The 19016-nt window shown below is 36.7% G+C and overlaps 1 pseudogene; it reads left to right on the forward strand.

Annotated features, from left to right (window-relative positions):
• The first annotated feature begins 834 nt into the window (after nt 1-834).
• Nucleotides 835-11923, forward strand: LOC100723286 (lys-63-specific deubiquitinase BRCC36-like; annotated as a pseudogene).
• Nucleotides 11924-19016: the final 7093 nt, after the last annotated feature.

Raw genomic sequence — 19016 nt, forward strand, 5'->3', positions numbered from 1 at the left:
TATTTTTGGGAAAACTACAATGCTGTAATTCTTCAGGTATACTCTTCAGCTTACAATACTGTAACAAAAAATTTAGGCCCATGCAAGATCTACAATAAATATTGTGTAAGGATAAGAAACTGCTCAAAGAGGAAAAGTAACTGGGATAGGGGAAAGGATGAGTGAGGGAAAGGAAAGGGAAAAAGACATAAATTTGTGTAGATAAATATATATATATATATATATATATATATATATATATATAACAGCTAAAATAAATATACTACTAATTCTATTAGTCCTTGGAAAAGAACAGCTAATACTCACATAATTAGATCAATTTTCCACATCTATATCTGGTAATCTAAGCAACCCTTTTGAAGGTAACCATATGCAATATTATAATCATTATTAAATTCCTATCATCTTATGAAGATCTATGCAGTTATTATTTTGGGTTTGTTACTGTTTGCTTATCTCTTTTGCTTTTTGTTTTTCTTTTCTGTGTCTTTCCTTCTCATGTAAAAAAGAGAGAACTTCTTCACATCAATCGTATTTAAATTTCAGAAGTCTAACACAAGGGCAAAAATCTTAAAATCTGTTTTAAAAAATCACTTGTAAAGGTAAACCCATTAGAATTATGCCAGACTCCTCAATACAAAACTTAAAGGCTTGGATTTCAAGTTCTAAAAGATAACAGCTTCCAACCCGTACTTGTGACATTAAGAATACTAAGATCCAGTCCCAGAGAACTATGTGAACCCTGCAAAACTTTCCTTCAAAACTGTCAAAGAAATAAGTTATCTCCATGACAATGAACACCTCAAACAGAGGACATGAGCAGTGTCAGAACAAGATGGCTGTGCAGGTGGTGCAGGCAGTGCAGGCGGTTCATCTGGAGTCTGACGCTTTCCTAGTTTGTGTCAACCATGCTCTGAGCACAGAAAAGGAGGAGGCAGTGGGGCTGTGTACAGAGGAGTTGAATGATGATACAAGGAGTGACTCCAAACTTGCCTGTACTGGAAATGAAATGTGCACAGTTGGTGAAAAGGTTGACACCGTCAGAATTGTTTACATTCATTCTGTTATCATCCTCAGATGTTCTGATAAGAGGAAAGACCAAGTAGAAATCTCTCCTGAGCAACTGTCTGCAGCCTCAACAGAGACAGAGAGGTTGGCTGAACTAAAATAAGTTGCCCCATGAGAGCTGCGGGCTGGTATCATTCCTACCTTTATATAACTGTTTGGCCTTCACATGTTGATGTTCACACACAAGCCATGTACCAGATGATGGATCAGGGCTTTGTGGGTCTTATTTTTTCCTCTTTCATAGAGGATAAAAACACAAAGACTGGCCAGGTACTATACACTTGCTTCCAATCCAAACAGGCCCAAAAGAGCTCAGAGTATGAAAGAATTGAAACTCCAATCCAGATATTCAAATTAGAATTCAGCGTGGGGAGTCCCAAGCAGAGAGAGATGAATTCTCTCATCCCAAGAAGAAACTTAGGTGAGAAGAACCAATCAAACATACAGTCCAGGTGCTACTATTGGAACAGCTAAAGGTTCAGTGCTCCTGCTGCAGCACCCGAACCGAGCTGCAGCAACCTGCCAAGCCATCTGAAATCCCGCCACTTCGACTCACAGGAAATGCAGTCACACTGAGGTCAGGGGTCGGCGAGCCAGAGAGCTGAGCTAGCAGAGAACCTGCATCACCTGTGGATAATAATGGGAATAAAACCATTCCACAGGGAAGGGGGCTACAACAGATGACATTATGGGATCAGGCAGGACTGGCAGGAACAAAGGGTAGCAGTGACTTCAGTCAGTTGTTCCCTTCCCAAACGGGATTGGTGGAGTGAGCTTAGCCTGGGTCACATGATCTGGCTGAGACCCAAAAGGTTATCCGAAATCAATTCCCTACGGCAGCAGTGCACACTAATGCAGTAAAGGCCTCAGTAGGTTGATTGACCCAGAGGGAGGTGACGCACATTAATACAGTGAAGGCCTCAGCAGGTTGACTGATCTGGAGGGGAGGGGCCAGCATACATTGCCCCTGTTTGCAATTCACTAGCACACTGCAGTGGAAAGGGTCACCTAGTCAGCATGTTCCAGAAGAATTATAACCAACAAAGAAAGAAATGGGAGCCTCCTGGAAGAAACAAAAAAGATGGGAAGAGGAAGCAACAAGAAAAAGTCCCCAGGTCCCAACCCTGGGAACACTGACCCAGGAAGGTAAATACAAAGGAGAATGATGGCAGCAAACATGCAATATCAGATACAGCACCAGTGGACATAAAAAGCCATCTTCAGAACCTCATAGATGAGTTCAAAAGGGAAATGTTTAGCTAAGTAAAGCAAGATATAAGAAGAGATGCTAAGCACCCCTCAAGAAGACACAGACAGAAGAATGGAGGAACTTAAACAAAGGACAGAACCATTGGATGAAGAATGCAAACAAAATATAGAATACATGAAGCACATTCAAAGAGATACCAGGAAATTAAAAACTCTATGGAAAGATGGCAAATCTTCTTGAAAGAAACTAAGGATAGATTGCCCAAACTGGAGGACAGGTTTGAATGTGGGATTATGAAAGGAAAAACTTTTTTAAAATAACAAAGAAACAAGCAATAACAATACAGAGGCTAGAAGACATCAAGACGGTCTATAACATGAGAATAAAGAATGTGAATGAAGAAGCAGGGGTACAAACAAAGGAACTACAAAGGCTACTCACAGAAATAATTAAGGAAAACTTCCCAAACATAGGAAAAGGAAATGATATTCTGATATATGAGGCATACAGAACTCCAGCCACCTACAACCAAAACAAAGCCACACCCAGGCATACAATAATCAAGATCCCAGAAATCCAATATAAGAGCAGAATATTAAAAGCTGTTAGAGACAAGAAACAAATCACCTATAAAGGAAGGCCCATCAGAATCACAGCAGACTTCTCAACACAAACCATCAAGTCAAGAAGAGCCTGGAGCGATATATTCCAAGCCCTAAAAGAAAATAACCTCCAGCCCAGATTGATATACCCTGAAAATCTGTCTCTAGAAATTAATGGAGAAACAAGATGCTTCCAAGACAAAGAAGAACTTGGGAAATTCGCGACCACCAATACAACTCTACAGAGAATACTGCAGGACATTCTAGAGAGAGAGAAAAGTACTAGGATTCCAGGAACAGTGGCAGAGAGCTCAATGAATGGAGCAGAAAACAGAATGAAGAAGACAAGCAAACAAATGACGGCAAAAAAAGAGCATAACAGAAATGAGGCAGAGAAGGTTGGTTACAATGTCTAATATAGATGGCCTTGATATACTAAATTGAGAAAAAGAACCACATGTAGAGTAGATCAGGAGGCAGGGTCCATCAAGATGCTATTTTTAGGAAATATAATTAATAGGAAAAGAGTACATGGGCTGAAAATCAAGTATGAGAAAACAATGCTCTATGTGACAGAGAACCAGAGAGTAATAGGGGCAACTGGACCAGTATTTGTGGATAGGTTGAAAAGACAGGCTTTAATAGATAAAGGATACAATTAGAGATCAAGTCCAGGAGAGAGAAGAGTCAGAACCACTTAGGTAAATAGCAGGTTGCCCCCCCCCGCCCAATTTAAAACCAAGGGTCTTGGTGAGACCCAAAAATGCACAGTGTACCCTGGGGAAGTGAAAGGGAAGGGAGAGTCTTAAAAAAGATGGCAGAAGATATTGTTAATAGTGTACCAGGATTTAAAACCCACATTACTCACACCAGTCTACTTAGATAGATTTTATTCTGTCCCAGTTTGTCTACTTGCATTAGATTTGAGGGCACAGACAGCTATCCCAAAAACATCAGGATATAGCACAGTAATCATCTTTAATTTCCTGTTATTTTAATCTGGAGCCCTGTATGACTTACACTGTTTTATCATGACTGATCTTAGTTAAAGCTGGTTTGTTTGATTGCTGTTTGGTATCGACAGATTTTATTCAAAACTGATATGACAGTATCAAGTCTGAAAGTATAAGCAACTATACTGAAGATGACAAGACTCACTACAATACACATTCTGGTTTGATAACTGCCTGCTTTTGAAGTTTTTATTAATACTGGTATGTACTTATATATTCAATTATACTATGTCTGATGACATAGCCAGTTCTATTGAAGAGAACAAGAGACAACACAGGAATTATGGTAGAAATCCTTGTACAACGGTCTTTATATGTGTTTTTCGTTTCATGTGTTTATAGGAGCATGTTTTGTTTTGTCTTGCTTTGTTTTGTTTCTCCCTCTAATATAGAAAGGATAGAAATACATGTTAAGACACATGCATGTGTAGAACCTATAAGCAGTTTATGAGAACTGATCTTATGATACATGATGAAATGAACAAACACTTTGAAGAAAAAGAGACACTAAAGTACCCAGGGCTGATCCTGGAGTGTCATAATGTGACACCCAGAAATAGTATTATTCTTTGTTCAGAGTGATATTAGCCTGATTGGGTTTGTTCAATCTCAGCATAATTGAAGATATGGATAACTGCATGTATGTTTAAGTGTATAGGATTGATAATCATATTTCTCAGTGTTTGTTGGATAGGTGAACAGAGCTGGTTGCAGTCTCACTGTTTGAATCCCTCTTTGTATGCTCCACTTTAGTATCTTGAATAACTATTTGTAAAAGGACAATCTGTAATCATCAACTAGTGATTTCTTACTGTTTATTTTTTTCTTTGAAATTATGTATTATTTCTACTCACTTTCTATTTTGTTTAGTTTTTCTTTAAATAGAATTTAAGAGAACCACAGGATTTGGGTTGCATTTGCTCAGCCTCAGAGTTGTTCAGAAATAATTGAAGGGGCCTACACTATCCCCCGAGCCCAGCCGTGCCTAGCCATCCGTGTGCAGAGGAGGAGCTGGGCGGATCTGGAGTGCCGGCAGAAGCCCCTTCCTTTGTCTGGAGGACTGAATATCTCTGCAAGCAGGGAGGGATCACAGGTTCCTGAGGCACCTCGGCCTGTGGTAAGTGCTCAGCACACTCTGCCCAAATCTCAGACTGTTGCGGACCCCCCAGGCTTCCAGGTGCAGTGAAGTGGAGCAGTGGGTTAGAGACCACTACATCCTCCTCCCCATCCCGGCTGCACTTGGAGGTCTGCTGAGCTCCCGACGGGTGGGCGGGCCTACACTATCCCCCGAGCCCAGCCACGCCTAGCCATCCATGTGCAGAGGAGGAGCTGGGCGGATCTGGAGTGCCTGCAGAAGCCCCTTCCTTTGTCTGGAGGACTGTGGATATCTCTGCAAGCAGGGAGGGATCACAGGCTCCTGAGGCACTGTGGCCTGTGGTGAGTACCCTAACTCCGCTGCGATTGAAGAGCTGTGGAGCTTCCAAGGGGCAGGTGGGCGCACAGTGTCCCTGAGGCCCACCTTGTCTGGAACTGCGGAGTTCTGAACAAGCAGAGGAGGGCCATTGGTTCTGCAGGCGCAATGGCTTGGGGTAGCGTGGTGGCAGAGTCTCAGTAGCTGCAAACATAGAAGGGGATTTTCAACAGATCCTGAGGAAGCTTTCAAATAACACTTGAAACACAGAAATGTAGGAAAATGACAAACCGAAAGACCAAATTACAACCTCAAACCTCCAGCCCATCTCAGAAAACCCTAGGAGGAATGTATTTAGAAGAAAATATATCCCATCCACCTCATATATCAGACACAATAGCTACTGAAGTTGACAAGCAACTCCAGGAAGCTTTAAAGATTTTCAAACTCGAAATAATTTCCCAGATAAAAGAAGAAATGATAAAAGAAATGAAAGAGATTCTAAATATATCTAAAGAAAACACAGATAAAAAATTGGAGGAACTAAACAAAAAGGTAGAATCCCTAGACGAGCAATATAAGAAACAAACAGAATACATAATGCAGATGCACAGAGATATACAGGAAATAAAAAACTCCACTGAAAGTTGTAAAAACCACCTTAATGAAAGTGAAGATAGAATTTCAGACCTTGAAGACAGGATTGCAGCTAGTGAACAGGAAAGGAAAGATCTTTTAAAAATAACAAGGAATCAGGAAACAACAATTCAACAACTGCAAGACGATGCAAAGAAGAATAACATAAGAATGATAGGGATTAATGAAAAAGAAGGAGACAACATAAAGGATATCAAGAGGATATTTAGAGAAGTAATAGCTGAAAATTTCCCAAGCATGAGATCAGAAACTGACATCAGGATCAGTGAAGCATATAGAACTCCAAATAGTCATAACCAAAATAAAACTACATCCAGGCATATAATAATCACCATCCCAGAAATCCAACACAAGAATAGATTATTAAAAGCTGTCAGAGAGAAAAGACAGATCACTTATAAAGGAAAACCTATCAGAATCACAGCAGACTTTTCATCACAAACAATAAAGTCAAGAAGAGCATGGAGTGAAGTATTCTAGATCCTAAAGCAAAATGATTTCCAACCTAGACTGATATATCCTGCAAAACTATCATTCAAAATAGATGGTGAAATACGATACTTCCATGACAAAGAACAGCTGAAGAACTTCATGAACACCAAACCAACCCTGCAAAAACTATTGAAAGACAGTTTAGATACACAAAGGAAAAAACCACTAAGCAAAGCAAATAATTAAACAGAACAGAAAGATAAAGATGCAACAGCAGAGAGATAAGATTCCTACAATTAACCAGCATTTAACAGTAATAACCATTAATGTAAATGGTCTCAATGCACCAATCAAAAGAAACAGACTAGCAGAATGGATCAAGAAACAAAATCCAACCATATGCTGTTTACAGGAAACCCATCTAACCCAGAAGGATACTCACAGACTGAAAGTCAAAGGATGGAAAACAATTCTTCATGCAGCAGGAATCCAAAAAAAGGCAGGAGTAGCCATTCTGTTTGCAGACAATGTGAACTTTAAACCAACAATGACCATAAAGGATAAAGAAGATCACTACATACTCGTAAGGGGAAAACTCCAAGAGGAAGAGATAACTATCTTAAATATATACGCACCAAACTCCAGAGCACCCAGTTATATAAAACAATTATTAACAGAAATGAAAACTCAAATTATCAGTAACACAATTGTAACAGGAGACCTTAATACGCCATTGACACCAAGGGACAGATCAACCAGACAGAAAATGAGCAAAGAAATAACAGAACTGAATCATACCTGTGAACAAATGGGTTTGATAGACATATACAGAATGTTCCACCCAACAACATCAGAATACACATTCTTCTCAGCAGTACATGGATCGTTTTCTAAAATAGACCATATATTAGCTCACAGAACATATTTAAACAAGTGCAAAAGAGCTGAAATCATCCCTTGCATGTTATCGGATCATAGCGCTCTGAAATTAGAAATTAATGATAAAAGATACTGCAAAAATCCCACCAACACATGGAAACTGAATAACACACTCTTGAGTAATCAGTGGGTCACAGAAGAAATTAAAGAAATTAAACAATACCTAAAAGAAAATGAAAATGCAGATACAACTTACCGGAATCTGTGGGATGCAATAAAAGCCGTCCTGAGAGGAAAATGTATTGCACTGAGTTCCCACATCAGGAAAACAGAACGAATACAAATAAATAACTTGATGCTCCACCTCAAACAGCTAGAAAAAGAAGAGCAAGTCAAGCCCAAAGCCAAAAGAAGAGAGGAAATAATAAAAATCAGAGCAGAAATCAATGCAATAGAGACTAAGAAAACAATCCAAAGAATCAACGAATCAAAGAGTTGGTTCTTTGAAAGAATAAATAAAATCGATAAGCCTCTAGCCAACCTTATTAAAAAAAGGGAAGAAAAAGCTCAAATTCATGCAATAAGAAATGAAAAAGGAGAAATCACTACAGAACCAATAGAAATACAGAAGATCATCAACACCTATTTCGAAAACCTCTACTCTCAAAAGTTTGATAACACAGAAGAAATAGACAGATTCTTAGAAGCATATGAAGTGCCAAAGCTAGATCAAGAGGATGTAAAACTGTTGAATAACCCAATCTCTGTTACTGAAATTGAAAATGTAATTAAGTCCTTACCCACCAAGAAGAGCCCAGGCCCAGATGGATTCACTGCAGAATTCTACAAGAAATACAAAGAAGACCTAATGCCGACACTCCTCAAACTATTCAATGAAATTGAAAGGGAAGCAATCCTTCCTAAGTCATTCCTGGAAACAAATATTACTCTAGTACCAAAACCTGAGAAAGACCCAACTATAAAAGAGAACTATAGACCGATCTCCCTAATGAACACAGATGCAAAAATCCTCAATAAAATATTGGCAAATAGGATCCAGCAAATCATCAAGAAGATTATACACCATGACCAAGTGGGATTCATCCCAGGAATGCAAGGATGGTTCAACATACGCAAATCAATAAATGTAATCCACCATATCAATAAAGCCAAAAATAAGAATCACATGATCATTTCTATAGATGCAGAAAAAGCCTTCAATAAGGTCCAACATTTATTCATGATAAAAACTTTACAGAAAATTGGAATAGATGGTCTTTACCTCAATATAATAAAGGCCATTTATGACAAACCAACAGCCAGCATCATACTAAATAGCCGAAAATTGAAAGCCTTTACTTTAAAATCAGGCACAAGACAAGGATGTCCTTTATCACCACTCCTATTTAATATAGTACTGGAAGTACTAGCCAGAGCAATTAGGCAAGAAAGAGAAATAAAAGGGGTAAAGATAGGAAAAGAAGAAGTTAAGTTATCATTGTTTGCAGATGACATGATACTCTACATAGAAGACCCCCTAAACTCCATTGAAAGACTCTTAGATACAATAAATAAATTCAGTAATGTGGCTGGATACAAAATCAATACTCAGAAATCAATAGCATTCCTATACACAAACAACAAAATCACAGAGAGGGAAATAAGAGAAACTGGACTATTCACATTAGCAAGCAAAAAAAATGAAATATTTAGGAATTACTCTTACGAAAGAAGTGAAAGACTTATACAGTGAAAACTATAATACACTGAAAAAGGAAACTGAAGATGATCTCAGAAAATGGAAAGACATCCCTTGCTCATGGATAGGAAGAACAAACATTGTGAAGATGGCCATTCTCCCAAAACTCTTATACAGATTCAATGCAATCCCAATAGAAATACCATCAACATACCTTATAGATCTAGAGAAATCACTCCTAAATTTCATCTGGAACCAGAAGAGACCTAGAATTGCAAAGGCAATTCCAAGAAGCAAAGACAAAGCAGGAGGCATCACAATCCCTGACTTGAAATTATACTACAAAGCAACAGTAGTAAAATCAACATGGTATTGGAATCAAAACAGAGCTGAAGATCAATGGAATAGATTAGAAGATACAACCACAACTACAAACACACTCAACCACCTTATCTTTGATAAAGGAGCCAAGCAGCTTCACTGGAAGAACGACAGTCTCTTTAATAAATGGTGCTGGAAAAACTGGCTCTCCATTTGCCGAAAACTAAAGCTAGACCCATGTCTATCACCATGTACTAAATTAAAATCTAAATGGGTCAAAGATCTGAATATTAAAACAGAAACACTAAATCTATTGGAAGACAAATTGGGTAGAAACCTTGGAGACATAGGAGTAGGTAGAGAATTCATGAACAGGACTCAAACCGCACGGGAAATACTTCCCAGAATCAATAACTGGGACCACTTCTTATTAAAAAGTTTCTGCATGTCAAAAGAAATCTCCAGCATAGTGAAAAGAAAACCCACAAACTGGGAAAAGATTTTAGTGAACTCTCTCTCGGACAAGGGACTCTTGTCTAAAACATATAAAGAATTAAAAAAACTCAGACCTCCAAAATTCAAAGATCCAATCCAAAAATGGGCATCTGAGATGAATACGCAATTCTCAGATGAAGAAATGCAAATGGAAAATAAATACATGAAAAAATGCTCATCATCATTGGTCATTAGAGAAATGCAAATTAAAACCACACTGAGATACCATCTCACTCATGAAAGAATGGCCAGGATCAAGAAAACCAACAACAACAAATGCTGGAGAGGCTGTGGGGAAAAAGGAACTCTCCTGCACTGTTGGTGGGAGTGTAGACTGGTACAGCCTTTGTGGAGGTCTGTCTGGAGATTTCTCAAAAAGTTGGGATTGGAAATCCCATTTATTCCAGCTATTCCACTTCTAGGCATATTCCCAGAAGAACTGAAAGCATCATACCACAGTGATATATGTGCACCTATGTTTATAGCAGCACAATTTGTAATCGCCAGATCTTGGAAACAACCCAAGTGTCCATCAACTGAGGAATGGATAAAAAAGTTGTGGTATTTCGATACAATGGAATATTATTCAGCTATAAAGAAGGATCACATTGAGATATTTATTAATAAATGGGCACAGCTTGAGACCATACTCATAAGTGAAATAAATAAATCTCGCATGTATGAATACCGAATAGTTTCCCTAATGTAAGTAATGATTCAAATATATAAAAATATGTGGTAATCATGATTCCCCATTATGTGGCCTTGAAGCCTTATAAAATTTTCACTTATTAATTAGAAAGGCTTTATTCTGGGCTTCTTGATATGGAAATATTTGAAGCTATAGTATATGAAGTTTTATCCAAATATTTCAAGGAAAAAGACAGACACTATGGTAACTACTATTCTTTAAAAAAATTATTTAGTTATTTCTTATGTTTATTTTAATTAAGGGGAAAAATTTAAAAAATTAGGATATATAATAGTAACTCTTTCTGATTTCCTATTAACTTGTTTTGAAGTTCTGTAATACTCCCACGATCTTGTTTTGACTGATTAGACTCTGTTCCATTCTGTGCGATAGTATCAAGTTTGAGGGTATAGGCAACTACTTTGAAGGCAATAAGATTCACTAAGATGCCCATTTTGGTTTGACTATTGTCTCCTTTGGAAGTCCTGTAATGTTTACAATGCCTAAGTTTTATTGGTCTTGTTCTCTACTGTTTTGTCCAACTTTATAATATCTAATGAGATAGACAATTCTTTTTAAGGAAACAAGAGACAACGTTGATAACCATTGTTAATAACCTTGATCTCTGTTCTACATCATGTGCTATGTTTATCCTTGGTTTTGACTGACAGCTTTGTTTTGCCATATTTGACTTTATTCTCTCCCCCCCAAAAAAAGTAATAAGAACTAAGGAGTAATAAAATCCAAAATGTGTAAATTTTGTTGTAAAAAAGAGAGGGAGGGGAAAAAAAAAGAGCTCTAACGGATATAACAGCAAGTGTGTTTAGGGGTGTTAAATAGCTGACTATATTAATGTTTTTGGATCATTGAACACAGCTGTTTGCAGTCTCTCTGTTTGAATGTCTACTTTGTATTCTTTGATACTGTGATGTGAGCAACTATTTCCAAGATGATAATATGTAATCTATTAACAGGTGATTTCTTACTGTTATGTTTTTTTTTGTAGTTCTGTATTATGTGTAACCTTACACCACTTTGTTTTGTGTTTTTCTCTTTTTCCTCTTAAATAAAAAAAAATAAAAAATAAAATAAAAAAATAAATAGAATTTAAGAAAAAAAAAAAGAAACTCCCATCCACGTTGTACCTCATGTCACCATTGGGAAAGTGTGCCTTGAATCAGTAGGAGCTTCCCAAGATCCTGTGCCAGGAGGAGCAAGATGCATATCAGAGGATCCATAGCCTTACACACCTGGACTCAGTAACCCAAATCCATAATGGCTCAGTGTTTACCAAGAATCTGTGAAGTCAAATGTCAGCCGTCAGCGGGCCTCTCCTGCAGTGGTTGGAAGACAGACTGGAGCAAAATCAATAGCATTTGCAGGAGTTACAACAAGAAAAGAAAGAGCTTCTGCAAGAACTCTCTTCCCTAGATGAAAGCAGCTGATAAAATAGGGTATTTTTTTAATTTGTATACTAAATGTGGCTCACAATTGTGCACAACTTTAGTGTAAGGCAGGCAGTAGGGCAGTAATTTTATATTGCTTTATATATGCAAACACACAAGATGCTCTTCCTAAAAATTACTCAAGAGATTATTGAACCCTTCTACTACTGTACCTACAATTGAGCTACAAACAGCAGATGCATTAAGTAGTATATTAAATTTATTTTTTTTTTGTCTTTTTCCTTTTTATCGGTATCAGGGATCGAATTCACGACTGCCTGCTTGCAAGGCAGGCGCTTATGCCGCTGAGCTAAATCCCCAGCCCCTATGAAATTTATTTTTAAAGGGTATCAAAGGTACATTGACAAGCTCTGTAATGAAGATGTCTTTCAAGTATATTCTAAATGCTATTTTCCCTTCTTAAACTTGGAAGTCTTTATTTCCATTTTCAGTTATATCCACCACCACCCCCAGAAGCTAAAAATAAAAGCATATTTTATGTTTCTACTTGTAGTTATGATGCTTACATTAGACAAATTAAATACATGAGAGTTAGTGTAAGGAAGTGTAGGGGACTCATCAACATCTCGCCTCTATTTTTTGTTCTTATTGAGAAGTGTATGTCTCATGGTTCCTTCTTGATCTCTACAGTATGTAGTCCGAGACGGGATCAGTCTTAAATTCCAGTGTGTGCCTTTTTTTAATGAACCAAATGAATTCTAGATATTTGACGTGAAGCAAATTCCAACTGAGCAGATCCTATCTACCTAGAAAATTCTATAATATAAATGTGTTTTCTAAAACATTTAGGATTTAGAATCTAATAAAAATCATGCTTTAAATTTTCAAAAAAAAAAACACATCAAACCATTCATGACTACAAAACTAGCACTACAAAAATTCCCAAGAATATTTTGGAAAAAGACAAGTCTACAATGCCTAACAAGTCACATACAATGAATTTACCTGGCAAGGTGACTGTTTAAACAAAAAACAGAGAAAAAGAAAATAGCAACAGGAAAATAATGCATTTATACAGGAAAAAATCAACATCTTTAAATTTGAACAGTATCAATTCTCCAATTTTCAAAGGACACAAATTGACACAAATACATCAGAAATACATTTCACTCCCCAAAAATTCAAAGTTTAAAAATCAAAGGGCAGAAAACAATATTCTATGTAACAGGAACCCTGAAAAAATCACAAGTTTCTATGGTAATTTCAGAAAAAGTGAACTTCAGGTCAAAATTGATTAGAAAGATAAAGTCATTACATATTGGTTAAGGGAACAATTCATTAGGAAGACATAATAATTCTAAACATTTATACACCAAACACCTCACACTTAACTTCATAAAAACAAACATTAATGGACATTAAAAAAAAACACAGACAAACACCAACACAGTTACAGTGGGAGAACTCAATATCCCACTGTCACAAATAGATAGATCAACTAGACAAAAAGTCAACAAAGAAATATTACAATAGAACCAAACCTTTGGACAAAAGGACTGAATAGATTTCTACAGTGTTTCACCTAACAACAAATGAAATACACATTTGTTATGGCTTGTAACTAGATCTCACACACACACACACACACACACACACAAAGCCTCATGTACTTACAGGTGGGGCTTTCTGGAGGTGGCTAGATCTCAGGTATGTCAATATGAATTAAGGGTGCATAATAACTAAATTTTGTCCACTGACTGGTTTAGCATAGTCCTAGGTATAAATGATGTGTGGCACCATTTTAAAAGATTGTAGCCTGAATGGAATAAAAGGGTGAAGAGGCTTGTTCCTGGCTGCTTTTTGCCTGCCTTCCCATGTTCTCTTTCTACTCTGACATCTTCCTCTGCCTTGCTGCTTGCTTTAAAGTAAGATGGTTATGAATGAAACTTGCACAAACCGTGATTTAACATAAACCTTTTGCCCTTAACTTTAAGTTTCAGGTATTTTGTTTCAGCAATAAAAACGTAACTAAGATGATATTCCTCTCAATAACATATAGATGCTTCTCGAAAATAGTCTACATGCTAGCCCATTAAGCATGCTTAAGTAAACATAAAAGACTCAAAATTATTACATGCATAATATCAGACCCTAGGGAATGAAACTAAAAATCAATTGCAAAAGAAAGCACAGAAATTCTACATTAAAAATACTTAATTAAAAATTAAATAATACCCTCATGAATAATCAGTGGGGCACAAATGAAATCAAGTAGCAAATTAGACCATTCCTATAATCAAACAAAAATGCAAATACAATATACCGGACTTAGGAGAAACCAAAAAAAAAGCAGTTCTAAGAGAGTTCTAAGTTTTAAGAAATTTAACAGTAAATGGGTACATCCAAAAAAGTGAATCCAAATCAATAATCATATATTTCAAGTTCACAGAAAAATAAGAATTAAAATCCAACACTACCACATGAAAGGAAATTACAAAGATTGTAATAGAAATTAATGCAATTGAAAAGAAGAAAATAATACAAAGAATCGATGAATCAAAGAGTTGATTCTTTGAAAGAATAAACAAAGTTGACAAACACCTAGCCAATATCACTTCTTTTAAAAACAAAGGAGAGATGGGCTGGGGATTTAGCTCAGTGGCATAAGCACCTGCCTCGCAAGTGTGAGATCCTGAGTTCAATCCCCAGTACCACAAAAAAAAAAAAAAAGGAGAGAAAGAACTCAACTCAATTTAATTAGAAATGAAAAAGGCAAAATCAGAATAAATTCTCCAAAATCCAAATCAATAGTAACTGTTTTGGGAACCTGTACTCTAATACAATGGAAAATTCAGGATACAAATCTAGATACAAATGAAAAAGAAAAGCTTAAGATGATATAAAAATCCTGAATAATCCAATATCAGACATTGAAACAATAATAACAAAAAAACTACCAACTAAGAAAATATTAGGTCTCACTTCACTCATTGCTGAATTCTAAAATAACTTTAGAGCAGATCTAATACCAATACGCCTTCAACTCTTCAATGAAATTGAAAGAGGACTACTCCCAAAGTCATTCCTGAAAACTAGCCTTACCTTGATTCGAAAACCAGAAAGAACCCATCCAAATGAACAGAACTATAGGCCATTCTCTTTAATGAACATAGACATGAAATTCTCAATACAAAACTGGCAAATAGCAAGCAATAAATCATTAAAAAGATCATGCACCATGACAAAGTCAGATAAATTCCAGGAATATAGAGATAGTTCAACATATGCAAGTAAATAAATATAATGCACCACATAAACAGAAGTACAAAATCACATGATCACTTCAATACATGCAGAAAAAAGTCTTTGACAAAATCAAACATTCTTTCATTTTAAAAAATCCTTTTAAAAAATCAAAGGATTTCAATTCAATCTGATAAAAGCTATTTATGGGAAACCAATAGCCAACATCATGTTAAATGGGAGAAAGTTGAAATATTTACCTCTAAAATCAGGAACTAGACAAGGATGTCCAATATCACCACTTCTGTTAAACATATTACTGCAAACATTAACCAAAGCAATTATGTAAGAAAAAGAAATGAAAGAATTTAAATAATTATTATTTGCAAAATACTTCAATCAAAAGACTCATAGAATTAATAATCAAATTCAATAACATAGCATGATTCAAAGTCAACACAGAAAAATTAATAACATTCTTGCACACAAATAATAAACTCAGTGAGAAAGAAATTTTAAAAATAATATCCTTAACATTACAATCAAGAAAAATTAAATACTTAGAAATAATCCTAACCAAGGGTGTGACAGACTACTATAGGGAAAACTATAGTAATTTCAAAAAAGAGTCCAACAAGGTAATGATGAGATATCCCCTATGCCTGAATAGGCTAAACCAATATAGTAAAAATGGCCATACTTCTAAAACCAATATACGGATTTAATGTAATCTCTGATCATAATGCCAATAGCATTCCTCATAGAACTAGAGAAAACAAACCTAAAATTCATTTGGAACCAGAAGAGACCTGGAATAATAAAAGCAAGCCTGGGCAGCAAGAGCAAGCAGGAGGCATCAGACCTGGACTTCAAGTTGTATTACAAAGTGATTAAAAAAGACCAGCATGTTATTGACAAGAAAATGGACATGAAGATCATGTAATAGAATACAGAATGTAGAAACAATTCCAGGCACAGTGAGATAAGCGATCTTTGACAAAGGGGCTAAAAACCTTTTGCTGGGGGAAAGATAGCATTTATAACAAATGCTGCGGGGGAAACTGGCTATCCACATGGTGGATATTAAAGTTATGCCCATATTTCTCACTGGATACTAAAATCAAAATGGATCAAGAATCTAAATATTAAAATATCAATATTTAATCTGCTTGAAGACTTCTAAACCCATAGTCAGGGTTTGCAAAGAGAACAATTACATAGAGGACACATCATTTATAGTATTATTTTATTATGATCACCTAAGATGTTCAATACAAAGAAAATGCAGAAAAATCTATCCACACCTAAAGACCCAATGAAATCCAGTCAAGGGCCTGGATTCCACAGCAATGTCCTGCCTGACAGCGCCCATCGTCAGCCCAACTGATGGCCTAGAGCCCAAAACAGTAACTCATAAAAGTCTGTTTCATAGATCTGCACTGGAAGACCCAAAGATCAGCGGTGGAAGCTAGAAAGTCTATGTCAGGAGGGTAAGGAATCTGTGCCAGCAGGCCAAGTGTTCTGTACTGGAGCCAAGAAGTGACACTCAAAATAAGGACCAAGGCTCCAATGAAAAGTACCACAGCCACCCTCAGTGACAATGAGCTCCCAAACTTCTCCAACAACTGAGTACCTATCAGGAAGCCAGCATGACAAACTTCTCCTGGAGATTAAACAGCACACATCTTCCCCTCTGGGGCCAGTAAGTGATGCTCTTAGTAAGGACCAGAGCTCCCCCAAAGTGAGCCACAGCCATTCTCAGCAACAAGGTCCTGAGCTCCTCTGATGAAAAAAGAGTGGAGTTCATATCAGGAGAACCAGCATGACTAGCTCTTCCAGAAGAACCAATGGCCCCAAACAGTAACACTTAGGAAAAACCACAATGCTATTGTCCTCTATAGGTCTCTTTTTTATGATAGGAATCACCCTCAAGTGGGCCATCCATGCTCAGTGCCATGCTGATTCAGTTCGGCTGGTGTTTAAGTTGGCCACCAGTTTCCAATGCACTAAACTATGTAAAACTTTTGAAGACATAGGCATAGGCAAGAATTATAGGTGCACAAGAAATAATACCAAGAACCCCAGTGGCATAAGAATATCAAGAATCAACAAATGGGATCACAACAAATTTAAAAGTTTCCACACAGAAAGGAAACAGTGTAAAGAGACAATTTACAGAAGGGGGAAAATATTGCCAGCTATTCCTCAGCAAATATATTTAGAACTTATAAAGAACTCAAAAAATTAGACCTACTCTAAAGAAAGGAATCAATCAAAAAGTTGCCAAATGAAATGAATAAAAAATGTTCAATATCTCTGATAACTTGAAAAATGCAAGTTAAAACAACATTGATTTCATCTAACTCTGCAAAAAATGGCTATCTTCAAGAAAGCAAATGATAACAAATGTTGGCAAGGCTTCAGTAGAAAAGGAACCTTTCTCTGCTGATTTTGGTGTAAATACTAGGGAAAACAGTATGGACAATTCTCAAAATCCTAAACTAAAAATTCCATTAGACCCAGCTATTCTTCCTTTAGGTATCTTCCCAAAGTATCACATTATAGTGATACATGAATACCCGTATTTATAGTGGCACAATTTACAATAGCTAACGCTTGGAAGTAGCCTATATGTTCAACAACAGATGAATGGATAAAGAAAATGTGATATGTATATACAATGGAGTATACTCAGCCATAAAGATTGATAAACTTGAGTCATAATGTTAAGTGAAATAAACCTGAGAAGCTTAAATATTGCATGGATTTTCATATTAAAATTTTAAATAAAAAGCAAAATAAAAGGCAGGAAATAGAAAACAGTGAAATAGACCTTTAGCATATGAAACAAGAGCCAAGAAATGGAGGGAGAGGGAGAGAGAGAAGGGAAATTAGAAAACAGGAGATCTGTGATGTGCCATGCACATATACCAAGTCTCTATCAGGAATGTAATCATTATGTACTACAAATATTTACGAATATGTATGTAGACATCATATGTAGTTATATATACATATATATGTATATCTATGAGGAGGACAAGAGATGAATAATAAGTAATTGAGATTTGTCAGATACAAGACCAACTCCCCACTATGAACATAATCATCACGGGCTACTTACATTGTAACAATAAAAAACCAAAAAATAAACTTTTATTATTCCTGCCTGCCATACACAGCATACCTAAGTATGAACTATATTCACTAGTGTAAAATAAATGTATGTGGAAGTGCCTGGAATTTGGTAGCCGGTCAGTAAATATTTATTAGACATCAATTTTAGTTACTGAATTTCTCTACTGGTACCATCTCCTTCAGGCTCTTCCAACTTCTCCACCTCTCAAGCCCAAATCTCACATTTAAGACCACTGTCCTAACTATGTATCGTCTCTCTGTGACTTGCCTCTTAATGACACTCTCATCGCCTGCCCATCCTTAAGGGTCATGTGCCCGTCACCCTCACAGCCTGATTTTCTTGGTACCAGGTATTAAGAGAAGTTTGTTGAAAAGACATGTTTTGAAAGTGGCAATGTGACAGCAGCTTCTCAATTTCACCAATGCTGTTTTGCTTGAGATCTAACAAGTTCTGTTGAAAAATATCACGTATCATAGGGTGAGAAAGGCAGCAGTCCTGATTCCAAGGACACTGCAACATAATCCTCCCCAGCTTCAAAAGTTCGACTACAGACATTTGGAGAGAAAGGTAAATCCAGACTTGGTGTCTCATGCAGCCTTGGAAAAATGAATGTGTATAAATTACAGATGACAGCAATGAAACAGTGCCGTCACTAGTCCAGTCCTGTGATGGTGCAGTCTTCACAACTGAGAACACCAAGGGGAGAGATGCATCTCCCATTCTATCCCCAAAATGTTAACCCTATCACAG

Source organism: Cavia porcellus, unplaced genomic scaffold, assembly GCF_034190915.1.
Source record: "Cavia porcellus strain 051 isolate PalLab524CR breed Dunkin Hartley unplaced genomic scaffold, mCavPor4.1 scaffold_20, whole genome shotgun sequence".
NCBI classification, from domain to species: Eukaryota; Metazoa; Chordata; class Mammalia; order Rodentia; family Caviidae; genus Cavia; species Cavia porcellus.